Here is a 17,386-nt window from a genome sequence, read left to right as displayed (position 1 = left end):
ATTTAAAGAGGAAAAATAATCATGACATGGTCAAAACATCTTATTTACCTCAAAAAAAGGGTAAATACACTTAATTTAAGAAGTGTTGACTTATTTCTAGAAAGTTTTTGCAATGTGACAAAGATGAACAACTTTTAGCCATTTAGACACAAATTACCTAAATTTAGCTTAATCGTTCTTCCCTTCCACTCTCACCAGCTATCCTATATTTGAAGAAAAGCACCCCCAGACCATGATGCTGCCACCATTATGGAGTACTTAGGGTAATGAGCAGCTATTATTTGACATAGAGCTAGAAAAATGTGCTTTCTTCTTTGCAGAGTCTTCTGCATCGTTGTTGTTAAAGTCAAATGAGAATATTTACAGCTCTCTTTCAACAAGAGCTTTCTTCTTGCCATTCTCATATAAAGGCCAGACTAGTAAAGTAGTAGTTATATAGGTTAATAGTCAATACTTGCAATAAAAAAACCAAGAACTACAAAGTTGTTGGTAAAATAAATAAAGAGAAAAGACTAAATAAAAATCTTCTAAAAAAGTAAATAAAAAATATCATCTGCTTTCCATACATTGTGTTACAAATCAAACTTTTAATTCAGAGACTATGAAAAGACAATCTGACCCAAATACCACTGAAGCTCCAGAGGCTGAGAGCCAAACGTTTAAAGAAACATGCGTGTTCATTCAGACACAGCCTCAAAAACTGAAGGCCAGACAGTAGTGGAATTAGTCTCGTCTGCCCATATGGAGTTACAATAAAAACAACCTCTCGCCACCAACAGGAAGCCATCCATCGTTTGTGTGTGGAAGCCAAGCATGTGGCTGTGGGATGTGGCATGGAGTTGGACCTCCCTGTATGAGGCGAGGGTGGACGACGGCATTTATACTGAAAATAGGAAGTGGGGAAGCATCCCAAGTGGGTCATCTGATCAGGGCGTAAATTATAACCTGCAATTTATGGGAAAGTAATGGATTGTTTTGGGTGTACAAATAATTCATAAACAGACAATACAAGACAGGATGGAATACGTATTTAACAAGTGAGAGCTCCTCAGATGTCCATATCTTTATTCATTGAAATGTTTTCCTTAGTTCATTGTCAACTGGCAGCTTTTTCAAGCGTGGTACATCCCCTCTTTCTGCTGACCTCTAACCAACCAATAAGCAGGAGATTGTTTAAACTTGTGGAGTGGAAAAATGGCAGTAGAGCTAAGCATGTAAAATTCTCTCCCTATTCATAGCAGCCTCAAGCGAGGGGGGGTCATCTCCCCGTGATACCATATGCATTAAAGTAAAGGAAGACGCACGCTGGGGAAGGGTACACCCTGAAAAGGTCAGAGGACAAAGGACAAACTGCAGATATGAGTTCCAAGACCTGTTGGACACATGCATAATCCATACAAGAAGAGCCCAAGATGGGATTTGGAACTAGGGCCTTCCTGGTGCAAGGCAACAGTGCTACCAACTGTGCCACCATGCAGCCCCCAGAGAAATCAGACAAGCTAAGGGGTGAACTGTCTCTGATCCGGTTCTAATCTAATCGTGAAATTAGTGAAACAAATGTGTTAAAAAGATTTTTTGTTTGTTTAACAGGAAATGTAGAATTAAAGTAAAAAGCTGTTTGGAATATTTTACAACTTAATCACATGTAAATCACACAACATTGTTATGTAAATATTAGGAATGCCATTCCCTCGTTATGCCCATCTCCGTCTTTGAATATCAAGTTTTATTTATAGAAATCAAAGAAATGACCAGTCCAAAACTGCATTACTCCTGCAACCACCCTGCACTCATCAACAGCTCTACTGTAGAGGTGGTCAGCAGCACCAAATTCCTGGGGGTGCACATTACAGACAGCCTCACCTGGACTGTTAACACCACCTTACTGGTCAAAAGGGCACACATGCAGGAGTACTTCCTGCGGAGGATGAGGAGAGCCCACCTGCCCCCGCCCATCCTCAGAACCTTCTACAGCAGCAGTATAGAGAGCGTTGTGACCAGCTGTCTCACTGTGTGGTGTGGAGGCTGCAGCGCCTCAGACTGGAAGAACATGAGAAGAGTGGTGAGAACAGCAGAGGATCATCGGGGCTCCTCTTCCCTCCATTAAAAACATTTCATCTCAGAGCTGTGTGTCCTGAGCCTGTTACATCATCAATGACCCCTCACACCCCCACCATTGACTGTTCTCTCTGCTTCCCTCTGGGAAGAGGCATTGCAGCATTTGATTAACGACCAGCAGATTTTACAACATTCTTTTCACCGCTGCCATCAGATTGCTGACCTTTTGAAACTCCAATCAAGTCACAAATCGAGACTCTGCAACACACTGTAAACATCATACTTGCACTACATGGCTACATTGTTTACATTTTGATCACTAAGCACTTTATAAATGGAAATGTTCATTTCACTGCTAAGCCGCTCATTTACTGTTGAAAAAGCTTTATATAAAACAACAGTAAAGTTTGTCTAAGTCTAAGCATTACCTCTCATTTTCAAGTAGAACCAATAAAACAGAATCATGTTAAAAACTATGGTACTGTCATGAATATAAAGTGAATACTATTTTGTTGTGGTGCCCAGAGTTCACCTTTGAAGTCGCAAGGAAACGGCTGTTCCAACCGTTGCATTTCCGAATTTTTCTGAGTGCTGCCCGACTTTACACGAGTGAATAAAGTGAATGGGATTGGTCGACTATCAAGGGGGCGGGATTGTTGTGGTGAAAGGTTCGCAAGTAAGTTTGGTGATTGCCGGTTTGTCGGAAGCATCTTGCTAACCAGTGCTAGAAGGTTCCCAATGGGAAATTACATTGGGACCAAGTAGCTCTTAGCAACGACACTGTCAAGGAATGCTATGGACAGCAGAAACATGCAAGAGGAGGAGAGTTTTGTGTTGGAGGTTGTAGAGGGGTCTCCTCCGTCATACATGTTTTTTATTTGGAGAAGGAAAGTGGGGACGAGGTTGTAGAAGAGGACGCCAGGGCGGTAGAAGCTTTGTTTGGTGTAGAAGGCTTACAGCCGTACATGTTTGAGCCCTTGCCTCGCAACGCTGCCAGTTCTGTTAGCTCTGCACCTGCCGAAGCCACAGACGTCCATCCCTGTAAACACTGGGACGAAACTCAATGGTTAAGTAATTGATTCTTATTTCAACCGTTGCGTATATTAGTTGCGACAAATGAATTAAGATGCTATGACCGAAAAAAATTGATTGACAGATGACCGTTGATATATGATTGGCTGAATGTAGGTGTTCAAGCTGATGTATAACTAACTGGCCTGATTAAGATAACGGGGGGAAAAAAACACAGATTTTAAGACATGATTTTTCTTTAATAGAAATTTTCTAAATTTTGGGACAATATAGTCTGATAAAAAGTACATTTATATACATGTTTAAGCTAGAGTGATTTGACATTCAAATATGACTTCCCTACGGCTTTATGGCTACTTTCTTCCATCTTAGTTCTTCAACCCTAGACCTGAAGAGCCACTGGCCTCAAAGTTTATACAACTGCTTCTCCAACAACAATCAAACGGCTAATTTACCTACTCAATGAGTCGTCAAGTTCAGCAGAGGTCTGAAAGGCAGCAGTTCATTTCATTCAGGTATGCTGGGGAGCTCTTAGAGTTGGAATAAATGCTTCACTGGTTCTGTACACTAATTTAAATGAATCCCTTATAACGAAGATTCTGCAGAAGTCGATGATGTAATAGAGCTATTTGAATTTAAAATATGCAGAGTTTTCCCAGAAGATCTCAAAAACAACAGAAATTTAAAAACTTGGTTATTTTAGTATATTATAAAGATAAACTACATACTAATATATGTAGACACTTCTCACACACCAGACTTCACCATATGAGATATTCTACCACATTAAAACCTTGATGAAGAATGACAACTTTTCTCTTCGGTGACTGCAAGCGAAGCACACAATTACTTCTCATTAAACGTAGTTTTTATAGACCTATGTTTAATACAGAAATATTTCACCTCAGTTAAACAGTGGCATAGTTTGGCTTTCAGAGAGGGCCCTTCTCGACTCCAACATTTTCATTTTAACTGAAGCAACAACTTCGGCTTATGAGGTCTGCTACAATGATCAAAGTGTATCTGTGATAAGCAGAAAATCAGATTATGTTTCTATGCAGATAAAATACACAGGACAACTACAACTACAAAAAACCTTAACATCTTTTTCTTTATTTCAATCAAGGAAAATATTTTATTTCATTTTTTCAAAGGAATCACTGTGACTTAAGCCTGGTTTAGGTGTTTTTCCCAATCCATGTTACCTTTTGGCTCAAGCTATGATCTACAGCACAGTAAGGTCTCCTAAAGCTGAAGGCATCCGTTTTGTTTTGCAGTTTCTATATTAGAAACTGCTAACAAATGCAAAATGTTTCATAAATTGAAAGGGTTTTTTCTGGGGTTTTTAAATCGGCAATGAGCACCACAAAAATGATAAGCTTTCAATATGGTTTACCATCTAGGGTGTAATCTTAGGGTAAACAGGCAAAAACCAAAGCAAAGTCATTTACGAATTGCTTACCTAAAAGTTTAATTACAGTTTAAAGAGCCCACACCATGTCTGGCTAATGTTGTTTTACAGTCAATAACTAAGGACTAAAGCAAATGGCTGTGTCAAAGTTTATGGAGTTAAAATTGCAGTTGATTATCTTTATTTCAAGATTTATAACAATTGGGACAGTTGAACCTGATCATTCAACAGCCATTAAAGTAAAAAAAGACAAAAATAAAACCACATTTTGTGATTTAGGAAAGCTTTAAACTATTTCTGGAAAATAAAAAAAAACAACTACTAATTGTTAGCCATCAGCTTGAACCTGTCTCCTGTAAAAAGTAAGACCAGGTCAAACTAAAAAAAAAACTGAATAAGATAATTTACAAAAAAAAGTATGTAAAATTACAAGACAATAGTTTTTTGTTTTCTGAGCTCTAATGCAAATTTTTATTTTAAAAAGTTATCAAAATCTTTTCTTTTTTTAAGGAGTTCAACACTTTCTCTGAATATCTTGAGAACCCTGACATCTCACTGCCAAGAATGACACTCATTACTACTGAACCAAAGGTCAGAGATACGCAATAGTCATGAAATAAGCTTAACCAGCATTGGATTTGACAAGCACAATTTTGCAGACTAAGGTTTTTTCCCTGTAAGATTATGTAATCTTTTTGGAGCTAATAAAAGGAGGATTTATATCTTGTTTTTGATTTATAAGACCTACAAACATTACACAGGGTTTTATAATGTGACTCACTTTAACATGAGGAATTGTCCACTGTATTTGACGCCTGGAAACTCTGACTTCAGGCTTTGTGGAACCAAATTTAAAGAACCACAGAGGCAGATAAACTCCAACAATCTTTCCTGAAAACACATACAACAACAAGCAGGCTCACATGCAGCCATTCCTCTTCTCCACTCAGCCTTATAATAGGAGACTGGGGTACTCAGTGTTTGAGTAAAAGCTTCTGTGTGTGTGTTTGAGCATGTGGGCTGATTCCCTTGCCTGATGGAAAATGCTGACTTTTAATGTCGCTTTTTTTTTTTTTTTACTCCTTTCATAAAACACAAAGCCACAGACTTAACTGGGCTGCCGAGTCTCACTCCCCCGTCTCTCTCACTGTCCCACTCTTCTTTTCTCTGTCTGTTTCTCTCACTTCTGCTTTGGAAAAGGGGACACTGAAATAGAAGGACACCAAGACCATCTTTCACTATCTGAACAGCTTGTTCTCTGAAAAAACTTCCATTATAGAACAAAAGGAGGCTTAATAGCAACATATCAGTTTAGCTATGTTCCTGTTTTTTAAGCCAGTGTGCTTTCACATTAATAATATTTAAATCAACTGAACATGTTAAGTGTTTAACTTTAAGACTTAATAAAGCAGTAATAAATAATGTAGAACAAAATGAGCAGTAAATAATTGATAAATGATCATTAAAGGCCGTCAATAATTGGTCTAAAGGGTAACTACCTTAGGTTAATCCCTTTTAAACCTTATGTTAGAGTTCAAATATTTTCCTATAGGTATATATATATATATATATATATATATATATATATATTTTTTTTTTTTTTTTTTTTTATTAAATTACCTCGGAGGACATTTTGAACTGAACTGAAGTTGTCCATTCAGAGCATGGATGGGGTTTAATAGTCATAGTTATTTTAATATCTCATACTCCTTCCTTTTGTCCATAATCAGACTAAAAAGCGTCTCCCTTTGGAAATCAAGTCTTGACCTTATCCAGAGCTTTTCCCACACTTTGAAGCTGCAAAAGATCTTAAGTTGTTCTGGGAAACTCATTAAATTCTTCACAATGACACTGTTGAGATGGAAATATTTTATCCTCCCCCCAAATGTAGATAGACTACTCACTTATTACAGTCGGTTTTGCAATAGAAATTTGCATGAATTATTTGAATATTTGTGAAATACAAGGCTTAGCTTCACTGTAACATTCACCAACATTGTTGCACATCACATGTTTTCCTAATATGCAGCTAAACACAGCCCTTGTTCGACTAAGAAATCTTTGCAAGTTTCTCAATTGGACCCTATATTTCGCCAGAAAATGGTTCTATTTTCAGAGAAAAGGGTAGATCACTGCAAAATTTAAAACACATAGCTTTATCCTCGTATAGGAATATGTCGCTCAATTAATTCAGCTTCAAAGTAAAGTAACCAGAAAATATGATTCTGTAGTAGATCTACATATTTGGAGGACATTGACAGCTGGATTAGCCTGCAGTTCTTTTATAATTTGGCAAACGTTCAAACAGTTGCAGTCACCAGAGCATGAATTGCATAAATGGCTCTTTTTCGCTCCTCATTAATGACGTTTTTTTGCTTGTTTCATAGCATGACCTAAGCAATAAAGAGGGCAGATCAAATTATAATTTAGCCATTTATGAGATTTATTCTTTGACTTCTTCATAAATTTAAGTTATCTATATTTTTTTAAACGAATCTCTGCATCTTTGATAATATTTAAGATTATATGTTTAAGATTAAAGTAAGATTATATGCTCACCCCACCAATGCCCAAGATAGAAAGACTTTAGTTATTTGAGTAGCAACGTGTCAACGTTCAAAACTCTGAAGGCTTTAACATAAACAATAGAGGAGTTACAGTCAGCAACTACAACATCCAAGAGAGCGAGTCAGTGAGCTTGGACCACAAGAATGTGTCGGTACGCTGTAATCTGTGGCCTCTGCTGAACCACAGTCTCTGTTTCATACAAGCTCCTGAGATAATTGAGCTGCTTTGCTATTTACCAGCTGAGCAGAATTTGTTTATCTGCTCTGTAATTGGACGTTTGAGCTTTGGAGTCAGGTAAAATCAATCAGTCTTAGTCACTTGGACTCAGCTCTAGCCCCTTCATTTAAAATTGGGGTGTTTTTTTGCCTCAATGCGACACAGAGCTGGTTCAAATCAAAAATGTTCGAGGTTCAAAGAAAAAGCAAAGTTGGGTACTGATACTTTACACACATTTCCTGTAATTCATGCTTTCAATTTCAGGAGTTTTCAGGAAAAACCAGTAGCAGCATTGAGTTCTTACAAGATTAGCCCTGCTGGAGGTTATCTTTAGATAAAACACAAAAGACACATCCCATCACCTCTTCAAATCTGATAAACAAACACAGATTTGTTTACGAAGAACACAAAAAGACACACAGGAAAACACGTAGACACATTATGAATGTGACACACCCAAGACGCTGCAAAGGTGTACCTGTAAACACTTTGGAAAGCATTTTTAGGGATGACCAGCCAAACATGTGCACTCTAGTCAAACTAAAATATTTTCTGCATCCCAGTGGAAAAAACAGACACTTTCCAAAGCAGACGATGTGACAACAGCACATGTCCCTTTTCTAGATCATATTTTATTTAATACATTAACTTGATTGTACCAAATAAAGAGAAAAACTTTTATTTTTTATTTCTATGAAATATAAGACTGCCCAATATTCAAAATTATATCAAAATTCCATGTTTTTTACCAACAACAGGTTCCAGCATTCTCAGTCCTTTTAGCCTATTTTAAGTGTGAATACAACAGTTGATTAGAAATGTATGTACAGAAACTGAAATGGGGAACAGTGAACCTAAATATATTAAATTTTATTTTGCGCTACAGGCCTGGAAAATATTCCTTTCTATCTTTATCCAGACTTGATTAGTGCAATTACTCTAAAACAAGAGGTGCAGACTTCTTTAAATCTAAATTTTAGTGTAAGATGTGTAAAAAGTGGGCAAGAGTCCAAAGCAGAACCACAAATTATTGTTATTTTGTCGTTAGAAGATTGAGATTTTTAAAGTATCTAATAAAAAAAGATAGTAAAAACGGAAAGCCAGAATGCGGTTATGGAAAGACAAAAGAAAAAGAAGGAATTTAGTGTTTTTATTTTCTTAGTCTGGACGTGCTGCCAACTTCAACTATAGCCCCTTTAGGTTTATTTCCAGTAGGTACAAATGCTCTTTTTCATCTTAATATTTATTGTTCAAACTACTAACAACACAGCCGACATTTAGGCTTCAGCTTCTTGAATTATGCAGGTGACAGATGATAATGGAGAAAATAAGGTGAGCTCTCAGATGATGAAAAGTGAATAAAGCATTTCAAAGAGCAAAGACTATTATTTATTTATTTATTTATTTTTATTTATCTCATTCTATATTAACGACATTAAACTTGAAACATTTTATAAATCAGTTTAAGGGACGTAACCAGACCTAAAATGTGTTTTATTATTATGCAAGAATAAGGGAAGTTGCTTGTTCTAAAGCTAATATTTGATGTATAGGTATTAAGTAAAGAGGAAAAGGACATCTCTGCATCTAAAAATCTACAATTTATATCAGCTAAAATATAACTCAAGCTAAATTCTGTATTTTTTTGCAACCCTAAATGGTGCCTCTGTAAAAAAAAGAAATAATAATAATGCAGCTTGAAAGTATTTTACTCAGTAGATATCTGCAAATATCAGAATATGGAAGCCATTGATGTCTAGATTTCTGCAAAGGTCCCTAATAAACAATACATTGACTCACAAATGCACATGCATGTTTCCCTCCTGTGTTTATCTCCCTCTGACACAGGAATTTCTTCATATTTATCACCAACCAGACTTTATCATACCTGTGTGTGTTGTTTTTTTTAAACATTCCTTATAAGACAGCCCTGAGTAATGACTTCCAAATGGCAGAGTGAAACAGGAAGAAGATCTCTACTCCCATCTCCATCCCCACCTGTTTAGTTTTGCCCTGTTGTCTGCTTTTCTTCTTCTTCTCCTCCTAAACACTGCACATGTTTAGTGGCAATATATCTGTAAGCACCACCTATAACTGTTTACATACTTTGCTGTTTACTGTCTGATTCATCAGATGCCATAGAGCTCTCCTGTCAGATCTGCTCACATACCAGCATCTCCAACCACCATGAATGACGGCAAAACGATGCCAGTGGATGTTTGGAAGAAGATCAGTGGGAAGCTTGGTGGCTTATATAATAAGTATTTGAGCGATTATGCAGAGATGGAAGAAAAACACAGTGACTCTTCTAATGGATGATACGCCCATAACTACACAACTAGATGTTCCAACAGGAACACCAAACATAGAGCAAAATTACCCAAATTTTGAAACAATTCAGAGAAAGCTCAGCAGAAAAGGCTAAAAAAAAAAAACTATGATCCACATATTCCATCTACACAGTGAAGCATGGGTGGCAGATATTATAGTTTGCTCCCCTTTTCCTTCATGCCCCAATGAAAGGGAGTTGTGTTATCTTGTAGATCCTTGCACCTCTGACACAGAATACAAGTTGAGGACTAGTCCAACAGTACAGTAGATATACAAAATATGGGGCAAAGGAAGAGCAAGCAATGGCTAAAGAAAAAAAACACTTAAATGTGATGTATTGCCTCAACAGTTTCTAGAATAGGGTTATACAATTCTGGTCCTAAGGACCAACTGTACTACAGTTTTGGGGTGTTCCCTGCCTTCACACAACTCAGTTAAATAATTGGCCAATTAACAAGCATCTGTAACCCGGTGGAGTTCATTTAAACATTTAATTTAGACACGTCTAAAACCTCATGATAGTGGGTGGTGGGGACCAGGAATTAAGAGCACTGCTCTAGACCGAAATCCAACAAAACCATCTATGGTGTAAGCTAAGCTTTAGGTTGGCTTTCAGCTGCCAAGAAATCTAAAGGGTTTAAAGGTTCTGCGAATGGACGTGGGTTCAGACTTCTATCCCAATAAAGGATTTTTATGCCACATTCACTGGACTTTAACACATATTTCATTCAGAAAGACACAAATAAACTTTAACTAATGCTGATCAATTTTAACCTAAAATTATTAATGTAGTTCAATTTCTAGACAGTATCCATCTGGACAGACTCCTGTGGAAGGAGCGTCATTGAGTACTAATATTAATATTGCAATTTTATTTTGATTTCCCTTTGCACTTAAAGTCGTAGGGAAACAGCCTTTCCAACCTTTTCTCCTGAATTCTCACAAGTGGTGCACAACTTTACACGAGTGAATAAAGTGTATTTCATTGGTCGTTTATCAAGAGGGCGGGATTGTTGTGGCGGAAGGTTTGCAAGCAAGTTTGATTGCTTTTCTCTGAAGTATCGTTGCTAATCAGTTAGCCACTTAGTGCTAGTATGTTCCCAATGAGAAATTATATTGGGACCAAGTGGCACTTAGCAATGACACTGTCAAGGAACGCTATGGACAGCAGAAACATGCAAGAGGAGGAGAGTTTTGTGTCGGAGGTCGTGGATGAGTCTCCTCAGAGGCAGAAGCTTGGTTTGGTGTAGAAGGCTTACAGTCGTACATGTTTGAGCCCTTGCCTCATAACGCTGCCAGTTCTGTTAGCTCTACGCCTGCTGAAGACACAGACGTCCATCCCTGTGAACACTGGGATGTAACTCAGTGGTAAAGTAAATTATTCTTATTTTAACCGTTGCATATATTAGCTGCAACATATGAATAAAGATGCTATGACCGAAAAAATATGATTGACAGATGATATATCATTGGCCGAATTTAGGTGTAAAAGCTGACGTAAGATTTCCCTATGACTTTAATGATTATAACCACAAACGTAGACATTTTACTTCTGGGTTTCATCTTTTTCATGAAACTGATAGCTTGCTTGCTAAAATATGGTTTCTGATTGTTTCACTCTCTTACTTAGACAATAAATTTGTCTGTCTGGAAATCTCTGCATGGTGACAAATGACATGGGCAATCGTGAAATGAAATAAAAACAGTTTTCTGCTGTACTAAATGTTCACTCAATTTCTTCCCCATTTCAAAATCCTATGTGAAAAATAAATAAACATTATAGATAATTTTATTATAAAAGTAACACAAAATAAACTATTATATGTTTTTAAAAACAGGAAAAAGAGTCTGAATAACTTGGCAAATAAAAGTAACGCAAATATTTGCTTTAAATTCAAAGTATTCTGATTAGGTAAAAATTATTATTTCTTCTCAAAGTTATAATTTCTTTGAGAGGGTGGGGGGGTCTATGATTATATAATATGACATTAAAGCAAGATCTAGCTTTACATATGCTGTCTTTTCTGATTCAGGATGAGGAAGCCTTCCCTTGTGTCTCACAGCTAAAAATGAATCATTTTAATTGTATCCACTAGAGGGCGCCCTACGTAGAATGGAGACTGCTACAGTGATAGATTACCCCATAAATAAATACAAAAATAAAAACGTACGATATTATATATTGAGACGTAAAACAATAAAAAATAAAAATTATTATTTTTAAATGATTTATTTGTACTAAAATGATTCTTGCATAAAGACCCAATTTAGCGCACAATATAATAATATGTTATCGCATTATCTTTTTAAGTTATTGTATCTTGATATTTATTTTTTTATACTCAAGTTGGCTACTATTTCAGCACTTCTTTAAACTATTGTTGCAAATTGCCGTAATATAAACTGCGATAGTAACGTAACTAATAAAAAAGAAAAAGAAAGAAAAAAGTTACTTTCATGTGCTGTGAGACCTGCAAGTTCCTTGCATTAATCTAAGCAATGAAATGAAACTTTGGCTTAGATTTTCCAAAAAAGACAGACAGTCTTCCACACATTGACAACGCCCCTTTCATCTCAGCTCAGTAAAACTAACCGCAGGCAAAACACAGCAGTCAGAGAACATAGTGTTTACCAAAAGAGATGGAATACCCCTTTTAATGTGTTTTTTTAAATCCAAAACATTTTTAAACTCTTCCTAGTTTATCTAAATAGGCTGAGAATAAAAAAAAAAATTTGTTTTTCAGCAGACCAACATATTTCAGTGAACCATATAACCAATTCAGGTTTACTCACCGAGTTTGGAGCGTGAAGGAAGTTAATTTGTGTGAACTTTCCAGGAAAGAAAACAAACTATGTGAATAGAGGAAGGAAAAAGCTTCAGAGCTCTTTACGCAGCGGGAATCTTTCCTCAAAGCCCCCTGACTCAAAAAAACAGCCAAAAAACGTCCAATAGTCTCGCGCTCTGTGACCCCGGCTGCAGAACGCGTGTGGGAGGGCTCCTGGAGCAGGGTGTGGTTTCTGCTTGGAGCTGGGCTCCAGGGCTCTGCGTGAGGACAAAACCCAGTGATGGTTAGACTGCACTCAGGCTACATTCAGTGAGTCTAGGAAATGACTTGGGGTGTGTGTGTGTGGGTGTGTGTGTGTGTGTACCTGTCTAGCTCCCAATGTGAGGACAGTTTTTCCTATTTCACCATCAAATTGAGGACCAGTTGTTGCAAAGTGAGGACATTTTGCTGGTGCTCACATGCTATTTTGCTAATAGTTAGGCTTAGGGCTAAGGTGTCATTGGATTAGGGTTAGGGTGATGGTTAGGTTGTTAATGGTTAGGTTTAAGGTTATTTTTATGATTAGGGCATAGAAAGGGTTGAAAAAGACTGAAAATCATCCATCCATTTTCAGACATGCTTAATCCCAAGCGGGGTCGCGAGTTTTGCTGGTGCCTATCTCCAGCTGTCAATGGGCGAGAGGCGGGGTACACCCTGGACAGGTCGCCAGCCCATCGAAAATCAATAGAAGTCAGTGGTAGTCAACACATGGTCCTCACTACGATAGGAGAATGAGTATTTGTGTGTGTGTGTGTGAGTGAGGACCATCTTTCCGATTTCACCATTAGGGCTGGGTATTTGCGCGAAAGTCCTGAATCGATTCGGTTTTGATTCATACAGTTCTAAATCTAATTTCGATTCGATCTGTTTTTACAATAATGAAAGTGGTTCAACTATGGTTCAAAATACTCATGCATTTTATGTTTTTCCTGTCATATTAAACACGAAGTGCAAACTTGTAAATCAGACAGTTTAAGCTTGAGATGTGAACAAAACTGTCTCAAAAGCGCAAAGTTGTCTGTAGCACGAGATGCAAGGCGCCACTCATTATCAATCTAGTGAGAAGTCACCTTAATGTCACATATCCAGGAAATTATCTTTAGCTGTTTTAAATCCAAAATGGTTCCAGACATCAGACTTCAGTTGGGACAGCTTGCTGAGCGGTGTGTTACGTGGGTCGACATTTGCACACGCCTGCTTATTTGAATGTGAACGTCACGTACGTCACTATAAAACTAATCAATCTCATTCCCTACACATCGATTTTGCAAAAATGTAAAGGAATCGATCCAAAATCGATTAAATCGATTTTTTTACCCGGCCCTATTCACCATCAAAATGAGGACCAGTTGTTGCGAAGTGAGGATATTTTGCTGGTGCTCACATGCTATTTTGCTATTAGTTAGGTTTAGGGCTAAGGTGTCATTGGGTTCGGGTGAGGTATATATTGTTAATGGTTAGGTTTAGGGGTAGTTTTATGGTTAGGGCATAGAAAGGGTTGAAAATGACTGAAAAATAGTAGAAGTAAATGGGAGTCAACACATGGTCCTCACTACAATAGAACGATTAAGTGTGTGTTTGTTTGGAGTTTCACATGTGAAAAAATGGGGGAGTAAAAAAAAGAGACAGAGAAGAGGAAGGTCCAGTTAAAAGCAGACAGGAGGAAATTAAAGAGATAAAGACGGGATGAGACCGTAGCAGAAGGGTAAGAGGGTTCAGAATAAGGGCAAGGGTCTCGGAAAGAAGGAAATAGAATGACAGTAATCCAACAGATGGCTCTGCAAAAATAATTCATTCCAGGTCTCCAGGGTTTGGGTTTTTATTATGTCCACATCACAACCACAAACATCAAGGCACTTCCCATGGATTCTATATTGCAGACCAACATATAAAAGGCGTCAAAGTGAATCAGATTCATTATTTTTCACATATTTTCAAAATGTTATATATATTAAAGTATTTGGCCCCACTGAGTCTGAACTTTTGTGCAATTAGAGCTTCAGACATTTGTTGTTGTTTTTTTAAATAATCCAAATATTGCCATTAAAATCGTTTCCCTTGCATAACCTTAACTTAAGGTAGACTGCATCCAGCTCTTACAATATTCTGAGGTCAGGACAGAGACTCAGAGGAACAGGCTATCTGGCTCCGGCCATATGATATGAGGCAGTGTTACAATGAAACATATTAAGTATGGAACACACAAGAAAACACGCTGTCAAAGGAGAGGATGCGGGATGAATAACAGAACTGAAATAGCAACTAAAATCAGAGTGACTCAAACTTGAGGGGATAAATGCTTTGGAGTTGATTAGATGCATGACAATCAGATGCAGCCAATTAACTGAACATACTGCATCTGTGTCTGGACCAAGACTACCAAGACAGAAACAACAACTCACCATAGATTTAAAATCACAGAGAGGAAAATGAAGTAAACACAGGAATCATAACAAAATACAATAATTATGAACCAAATAAACCAAAAAAAAAAACACTCCAAACCACAATGTTACAACAGAACTAAACAATACAGAAACCCCAAAGCCAATTGGAACATGATGTCTCTGACTGTATATTCAAAGCTAAACGTTCTAATTGCTAAAATAGCAGACTGTGTTTCTTATCTTGATTTTATCCCATTTCTCCTGATTGTAATGTCCTTGACTGAAAATCTACACCACCTTGGAGTCTGCAGCCTTTTGGACCCTCTCATGTTTTCTTTCCCAGTTTTAACCTGAAATTAGCTTTATCTATATTCTAGTCACTCTGGTCAGCCTCTCACCTTGGCAAAGAAAAACATGCCCACACCACGATGATGCCATCTTTACAGTATGGGTCCTGTTTTAAGGGGGATGTTGAATTGTTACATTTCTGCCACAAATGGCGAGGCTACTATAAAAAATTTCGATCACATCTGACCAGAAAACCTTATTTGTCCATTGTATCACCTACCTAGATTTTAGTACAGTGAAAGGCTGCACTTAAATGCATGGATGTTTGTTGCAATTAGCAGAATGTACTGTATACAAAAGCTTGACATAGTATTCAAATTTTTATTTCTAAGGAATTCTGAAAACTGCATACATTTCCATCCACTTCAAAATTATTAACCATTTTGTTTTGGTGTCATATAGTTACCAAAGCGAATCCCTGATATTTTTTCATTTTAACACTTAATTCTCTAAAGTTTGTTAACCGTTGCCTTTTCTGTCAATTTATGATTCCCTTTTGGAGGCAGTTCACATCACAGTGTTTGACTTCTTTGTTTGCATTTTTCTGCTATTCATGTTCACCTGGGATGGACTCCTCTCTATTAAAGCTGTGTTTGAACTGTGCTCAGTGTTTGGTTTGAACAGAGGAGCTTGCCCTTTCCTTTTGGGCATAATGCCATTGGCATTTTAATGAAAGTTCAAAACATGCACATCATTTCTTAGAAGTCAAATGATTGGCTTTCTTTCAAAGAGCAATCATGATACAGCAAAACAAGTAACATGAAGAAAAAGAAAAAATCATATCTATGCTATGACGTCAATTTCTGTGTGTTTGTGCTGATACACATCACCGTCCACAGCACAACATGCCTTCTGGCAGTTTCTGCAACACTGGTGTGTTTAGTAAACTCAAAGCCACAATCGGATCCAGATTAACATAGATTTGAACAGATGATAGAAGATAGCAAATGCTGGCCAATGACAGTCCAACGTTTACTATGTTGATTAATCAGAAGAGTGGTGACAAGACTGAGTAAAATCAATACTTAAGATCAGGAAAGATTCAGCCTCTAAATCCCCAGAAAGTACAAAGTTTGCAGAACTACTGTTGTTATGCACCAGTGCAAATATTCAAAATCTTTTAATCTTCGACCTAAGATTTGTTTTCTGTTGTCGTTGCTAACCAGCATAGTGACATCAAGTGAGGTCTGAAGTTATAAGAGCCTGAATTTAAATAAAGAGACACTAATATCCTGACGTATACAAGTTGTATAAGTATACTGTTTTTTGAAAACATTAAAAAATACCTTAAGCATTCTATTTGGATATATGGATATCTAACAAATAATATTAATATAACACTGCCAAAAAGTTGATGACGAAACAATCAACATTCACTTAAAACATCAACAGCTATAAAATAGAAAAAGCCTGTTTGTCTTCTGACCTGCACCATCGTATTATATGTTACCTACACAGCCCCTGTTTTTGAAATGGAATTCTATTCTATTGGTCATATGGAGATGGTTAGTTAGAACGGACACAAGGCAATGAAGAGGGCATTGTTACAACTCAATGTCCCACTCATAATTCCAGCCATTTTTCCTGACTGGAATAACTTAGACCCTAAGGTCAAATGGCTTGGCATGATGTAAACAATTTGAAACCGAAGGGCTGCATGTGAAATAAAGCTAACACAATGCAGAACGCTGAACATTTTTAAAAGGGTTTGATTGTTTATTGCTGGACTTAGTAAAAAAAAAAAAAAAAAAAAAAAGTCACAAGGCGTAATATAAGCAAAAGTAAAAAAGTGATAATTTGGCAAATAGTTTGAGCCTTCTAAGTGCTTTTGCACTTCCAGAAGGGGAAAAGATGTTTAGAGATGTTACCCTCCTATTGACAGGTGCTTGTTACTGCAAGACTCTTCTTCCATCCCAAAAACTGTGAGGATTTTATCTAAATGCTCAAACCAACATGGCAAATCAAATTGTGTGTGCACATGGTCAGCCTTAGCATGTGACATGCTGAGACAGGCGTCTGTTCATATCCGACAAGAAAAGTCTGCAAGTGTTGAGGCATGGGTGAGAGTGGGTCCTGACCGTTTAGCAAGAAGGGTTAGACATGCTTGGTATTTTTCTGTTTTTCCACCATGGGGACTTTGAAACCATTTTTAAATTTCTATTTTAACTGTCTTGACGAGTAAATGAACGAAGGTTCCTTTGTTATGTTAG

At 37.2% G+C, this 17,386-nt stretch overlaps 1 protein-coding gene across 1 annotated transcript in view; it reads right to left on the bottom strand.

Moving 5' to 3' along the window:
• emp2 (epithelial membrane protein 2) overlaps window positions 1-12,642 on the bottom strand; it is a 16,415-nt gene extending 3,773 nt beyond the window's left edge. The window contains exon 1 of the mRNA XM_015404024.1: window positions 12,410-12,642. The gene's annotated coding sequence lies outside the window, so the exon portion shown is untranslated. The remainder of the gene's footprint in view (window positions 1-12,409) is intronic.
• Window positions 12,643-17,386: the final 4,744 nt, after the last annotated feature.

The sequence above is a fragment of the Cyprinodon variegatus genome, unplaced genomic scaffold (assembly GCF_000732505.1).
Source record: "Cyprinodon variegatus isolate N-32 unplaced genomic scaffold, C_variegatus-1.0 Scaffold1617, whole genome shotgun sequence".
NCBI lineage: Eukaryota > Metazoa > Chordata > Actinopteri > Cyprinodontiformes > Cyprinodontidae > Cyprinodon > Cyprinodon variegatus.
Note: the sequence above shows the minus strand (reverse complement) of the source record. Positions and strands in the feature narration are given on the sequence as shown.